This window comes from Malus sylvestris, chromosome 3 (genome assembly GCF_916048215.2).
Source record: "Malus sylvestris chromosome 3, drMalSylv7.2, whole genome shotgun sequence".
Taxonomy (NCBI): Eukaryota; Viridiplantae; Streptophyta; class Magnoliopsida; order Rosales; family Rosaceae; genus Malus; species Malus sylvestris.
In genome coordinates this window covers 35,347,845-35,353,853 of record NC_062262.1, presented here as the reverse complement: position 1 = coordinate 35,353,853, position 6,009 = coordinate 35,347,845, and the positions used below count along the sequence as shown (strand labels likewise).

Here is a 6,009-nt window from a genome sequence, read left to right as displayed (position 1 = left end):
AATTGCATTGTTTGTGGGCTCCAAGCAAAGAAAAAGGGTTTGAGTTGTTGTTTTTTTTTTTTTTTGAGTGAAAGGGTCTGAGTTGTTAAATTCAAAAAAAATAATATTGGAATATTTGAATTTAAGCTAAATTAGTTAGCTAGAATTGTAAAAAATGATGGCTAGTTGAATTAACATTTAGGCCACTTGGCTAGCTACAATTAGTCGCATAGTACAAGAATTTGGAGACTTGTGAAGAATTTAGATATTGAAGTTCTGTCTAGACCAAGGCGAGGAAGGTGGTGGAGTGTCCCCTCCAAGTGGTGTGACGGCATTAGTGGTGGAGGCAGGATGCATTAGGCACCCAATGATCCTCGTGCCAATCTAAAGTAATACGACACTGATATACGATAATGATGCAATTCTATATTTGTTGTTTAGTAATATCAAATTATCAATTGTATTCCAAATTTCAATAAAACGGAAAATGATTATTGATCAACATGTCATATGTTTCTTCTTTATTATCTTGGCAAGACAACCCAATTAAAACTAAAGATATATCTCAGAATGAATTATAAAATATTAAAAGAAATAAAAAAAACTGATCAATAATACCTAATATCTGTTGTTGATGCACAAAATCAGTGAGGACTTTGGTACAACAGAAAGTGTCAGGTTTTGTGACCTTCGCTTGGTTGCTTCGGTCACTAGTGAGGATAAGTACGTAAATGAATAGGGATAGAGAAGCAAACACAGGATGTACGTGGTTCACCCAGATTGGCTACGTCCACGGAGTAGAGGAGTTCTCATTAATTGTGAAGGGTTTACACAAATACATAGGTTCAAGCTCTGGTTTAGTGAGTTCTAGTGAATAGTTTAGTACAAAATGACATTAGAGATTATTGTGGGAGTATGACCCTTATTTATAGAAGAGAGTTTCTAGTTTTGTTCTGACATTGACATGTGTCATGTTGTGATTGGCTTCTGATGTTGACACGTGTCGCGCTGTGATTGGCTTCTGATGTCGACACGTGTCACGCTGTGATTGGCCTCCTGGTTGAAGGGAAGCTCTTCTGGATCCTTGACGGTATAACGTTGACCGGTGCTCAGTAGTTTCAGGATTGGTCAAGTATGGTACAAACATCTGTAATACTAAAAAATCTCATATTAGCCAGTTTCAAGCCCATGTTAAACCTAGAGACCCTGCACGACTTGCCGTGCCAGGCACAGCTGCATGGGCTAGTCCTACCTAACTTAAAAGCTTGAATTATACAAGATAAAATTTCTAAACTAAGTTCAAAATAAGTACCAGCAAAGCAACAACCTAAGGAAGCATTATTTATCAACAGGCCCGTACCTGTTGCTAGGGGTGGGCACGGGCCGGGCCAGGTAGAGAGATTTTGAGTTTTGGAACCGGATCTAACCCGGCCCGTTTCAAACGGGCCGATTCGGGACGGGTCCACGGGTCCAACTCTTTTTTTTTTTTTTTTTGTAATTTATAAACTGCACTGCACAGCAACACATACATCTTTTAGAAAATTACAAGACCTAAAGCTCCGCCACATACTGCAATACATAGCTATCCAAGGTCTTAAGATCTTCTCCAAATAAACTGTCGCAATAAAAAAAAAATTTCCATAGCTCATAGAATCAAAATTATACCACCAAATATAGCAACCAAGATACATTCCACAACATTAGGCATCAAAGGGACATCTTGAAATTAGCAACAACAAAAAACCTATAGCCAAATGTGCAGATATCCACAATATCTGAGCACGTTGAAACTAAAGTTCACACCTGTCAAGCAGATCTGAGCACAACTCCTCAAACTTCGACCGTGTAAGGGTTGTCTCAATGTGCTTCAGCCCATAGGCAGTTGCAGTAATGAAAGGCAGACTGGAACAAAACAATTATCACCAAACATATGATCATAAGAGAATACTCAATGGCTAAAAAATGCTTTGGAATAATGAAGGTTCTCAGATATTGAAAGCATACCTAATGTTAGCCTGAGTCAAAGATGACAACTCCATCATGGTGAACTTATCAACCTCAATGATCTGAGAATTGCCAGACGTATCAACGCGAATCCAAGACCACCAAAACAAAAACGAAAGCATCAAAAATCCAAAAGCTACAAGCTTGGTGGCTCAAATCTGTGATTAATTTCAACATGTTCAGAAGGTAATAACTAAATCAGAACCAACCTTCATTTTTTCTTATGGCAGATTATAGGTTTTATCATGTATCATCACCGAATATACAATTCAATAAAAAAGATTAGAACTTTATGATCATCATCATCCCAGATGGTCAACTTTTAACTCATGCAACTTTGACCACTTGTTGGATTCAGCTGAATCCATAAATCCCTCTCGGTTTTCTCAACAATCCATCATAAAAAATAAAAATTATCCAATGAATTATAGAAACAAAACATAATTAGTACAAGATCAAACCTTTAGCTATTCATCTGACGAAGGTGAATTACAGGTTTAAATTTAATTAAATAAAGATATTAATTAATTAATATGGAGTAAGAGATTAATTATTTATCCCAGTTTGCTGCTGAGCTTGCAAGTACAAAAACCCAGATCCTAAACCAGAGTGCGAAATTAAATTAATCCCTAGAATGGAACACAATAACTCAAAATCCCTAAATCTAGAAAAAAAAACCCTAATTCCATAAATCCCTAAAGGCTAAAATTAAATACCTTTTGTTTGAATATTTGGCTTCGAGATGGACTCAGAAGTTTGGAGACTCAAGACCGTGAGGTGGTGGTTGAAGTTGAGAGGAGAGGATGAGACTCGGAGTCAACTTCTGAGAAGCTGCAGGATCTCAACTATCGCGATTCGAGTGGGAGTCCGTCTGGACGATAGAGATCGCAAGGGAGGAGAGTGAGAATCAACGATAGAGATACTAGAGGAAGACTGAGGAGAGAAGATTCATCATTCAATCTGGGAGTCGAGTCTTTGCGAAAGTGAACGGTAGAAAGTTGGGCCCTAGACTGATTTGTGGGTGAGATATGAACGGCATAGATGTAATCTTCAGCAAATACACTAGATACGGTTCGGGCCGGGGGCCCGTGTCTTCAGGAATTAGGAACCGTCCCGCCCCGCTTTTTACTTGGACCCGGCCCGCCCCGCCCCGTTGTGATATAAAAAAATATGTACCCGCCCCGAACCTGCCCCGAACCGCTAGTACCCGCCCCTACCCGCGGGTCCAGGACCCGTTTGCCCACCCCTACCTGTTGCTACAAAGATAGGATGCCGGGTTATCAGTTATCACCATCCATCATTTCTAAGCAGCTGCAATAAGATATTTAGTATGTGAACTTGGTAGAATAGATACATTTGAAATCAAGTGAATGTCTAAGAAACCCTAATTATCAGTTTGGACAATGAACAAAATTCCAGTCAGAACCTTAAAACTTAGAATCTTACGAAACATGCAAAGCAGCTCCAACAGGGACTCTTCTCCAACTAGTAGAAATGTTTGGATCAACTAAACATGTGATGGAGACCAAGGACTTTGGGGTGCACACAGGAGGTAGCGTTAGTGGAAGCGTTGGTGACAAAATGGTTTTGGTTGGGAACAAGAGGCTCATGCGGGAAAACAATGTCCAGGTTGGTCCTGAGGTTGACAAGTATGTTTCAGAACATGAGAATCTGCCTTGAACGTGTGTGTTTGTTGCCATAATATTAGATATCAAATTTGTCAAGTAGAGAGGAATGTCATTAGACCGTAGTGTTAGTGATTACCATGTTTATACTAATTACAGGCCGTTTGCTAACCATTTTTTGTCACTTTTTATTAAAATTGAAAATTGTAAACTTCATTGATAACTACTTTCTTGAGTTTTCAAAATTTAACCTTTAGTTTTCAGTTTTCATTTTCTTGAAAACTGAAAGTAGTTAGAAACAAATTTTCAGTTTTCAAAAAAATTGAAAGCCGAAAGAAAAAGCTAAAAACGATATGATTATCAAATGGCTCCTTAATTACGAAGAAAATAAGAAATTTTAATAAACTTTTTAAGTGCATTGTAGAGATTACAATTCTATGTTGTTTGTTTTGATCCAGTGTGAACTGAAGACTACAATTCCACATTTGGGCATCTCCAGCTGTGCAGCACAAATTACCAATATTGTTAAATTTCAATGATGATGTTTGGTCATGATGATGTTTCACCAAAAGTAAAGGTGAATGAAGATGACATCCTTACCGCTGATTGCTCACTTCCAAGTTGTAACTGGGTTGGTGTTACTTACAGTGTACGCCACCTTCTAGTCATGCCTTGAATCTCACTTGCATCGGTCTCATTGCAATCACCATTCTTCGGTCCCGTTTGGGATTGAGGTGATTTAAAAAAAAGCCACTGTGAAAAAAAGTTGAGGGTCATTTTTGTGTTTGGTAAACTGAAAAAAAGGGCTTATTTTGGAAGCTGCTGTGAGAATAAGCTGAAAATCAAAGGAAAAGCTGAAGCTGCTATTTGCTGCTTTGAAAAAAAGCCAGTTTTTTCAAAGCACACGGAGCTACAGTGCTCCTTTAATGAAAAGACACACTATCATCCTGCTTTTTTTTCCAAAAGCACTTTCACAAAAAAGTTTACCAAACACTCTACTGACTTTATTTCACAGCCGTTTATTCTCACAGCACAGCCGCTTATTCTCACAGCAGTTTTTTTTCAAAGCACAGCAATACCAAACCAGCCTCCTTACCTAGCTAAGCTATCAGCAAAAAATGAAGGCTTATTTTTAGCTGCAACTCTTTAAATTTGATTTTGATCTCATTTTGTCCTTATAGTTAAGCAATAAGCAAAAAATGAAGGGAGTTTTAACAAAAAGTCTGTGGTACTGTTCACTTTAACGAAAAATCATATTTTTACACTAAAAAGTCAAACTTGGTACTATTCACTTTACCCTTTATTTTGTCATTATCTTTAAAACTCAAAGTTTTCAAGTCATTTTCATTAGTTTTCCTTATGAATGATGTGTTTTATATGTAAAAATTCCATATCACAAGTGGACTAGTCCAAGTCTCCTCACTTCGACGTAGAAGCCGGGCAAGTCTAAGACCTAGTTTGGGAGTGAGGTGCTTTAAAAAAAAGCACCCATGAAAAAAAGCTGTGAGGGTTTTAGGTGTTTGGTAAACTGAAAAAAAGGGCTTATTTTGGAAGCTGCTGTGAGAATAAGCTGAAATCAAAGAAAAAAGCTAAAGCTGCTATTTGTAGCTTTGGAAAACTGGCTTTTTTTCAAAGCACACGGAGCTACAGTGCTTCTTTAATTAAAAGACCTACTATTAGACTACTTTTTTTTCCAAAAGCACTTTTACAAAAAAGTTTACCAAACACTCTGCTGATTTATTTCACAGCCGCTTATTCTCACAGCACAACCGCTTATTCTTACAACAGCTCTTTTTCAAAGCACAGCTATACCAAACCAGCCCTAAGTCGTGGCCACCACTGAGTCATGGCCTTAAATATTTAAATAATAGAAAACATTTTTTAGTTTTATATAATTAAAAACTTAAAAAAAAAAAAAAGAAGAAGAAGAAGAAGAAGTAAATGAATAAATTGGGATTCAAGCTTCAAGATTGTAGCTTTCTGGTTCGTTGCTCGTGCTGGGTTTGACTGAAATGGAAAAATATTATGACGCAAGGCGCACATTGATTTGAGACACTCAATTTTAGTGACCATTTAATTACAGCCCATTTGATATCCATTTCTTTTTCAATTTTTTTTCTTTCAGTTTTTATTAAAATTGAAAATTGCAAACTTCTTTGGTAACTACTTTCCTGAGTTTTCAATGTTTAGCCTTTATTTTTCAATTTTGATTTAAAAAGAAATAAAAGTAGTTACAAAACAAATTTCCAGTTTTCAAAAAACATAAACGCGGAAAAATAAAAACTAAAACGAAATAGTGGTCCTTAATTATCAAGAAAACATGAAATTTTAACATACTTTTTTAAGTGCATTGTAGAGATCACAATTCTATGTTGTTGTTTTGATCGAGTGTGAACTGAAG

General features: G+C 36.9%; 1 long non-coding RNA gene across 1 annotated transcript; it reads right to left on the bottom strand.

Moving 5' to 3' along the window:
• Positions 1 to 1,334: 1,334 nt before the first annotated feature.
• Positions 1,335 to 2,916, bottom strand: LOC126616624 (uncharacterized). The gene is made up of 3 exons (XR_007621217.1): positions 2,700 to 2,916; positions 1,984 to 2,045; positions 1,335 to 1,881 (listed from the first exon to the last, which is right to left on the bottom strand). It is a non-coding gene; the product is annotated as an uncharacterized LOC126616624 (long non-coding RNA).
• Positions 2,917 to 6,009: the final 3,093 nt, after the last annotated feature.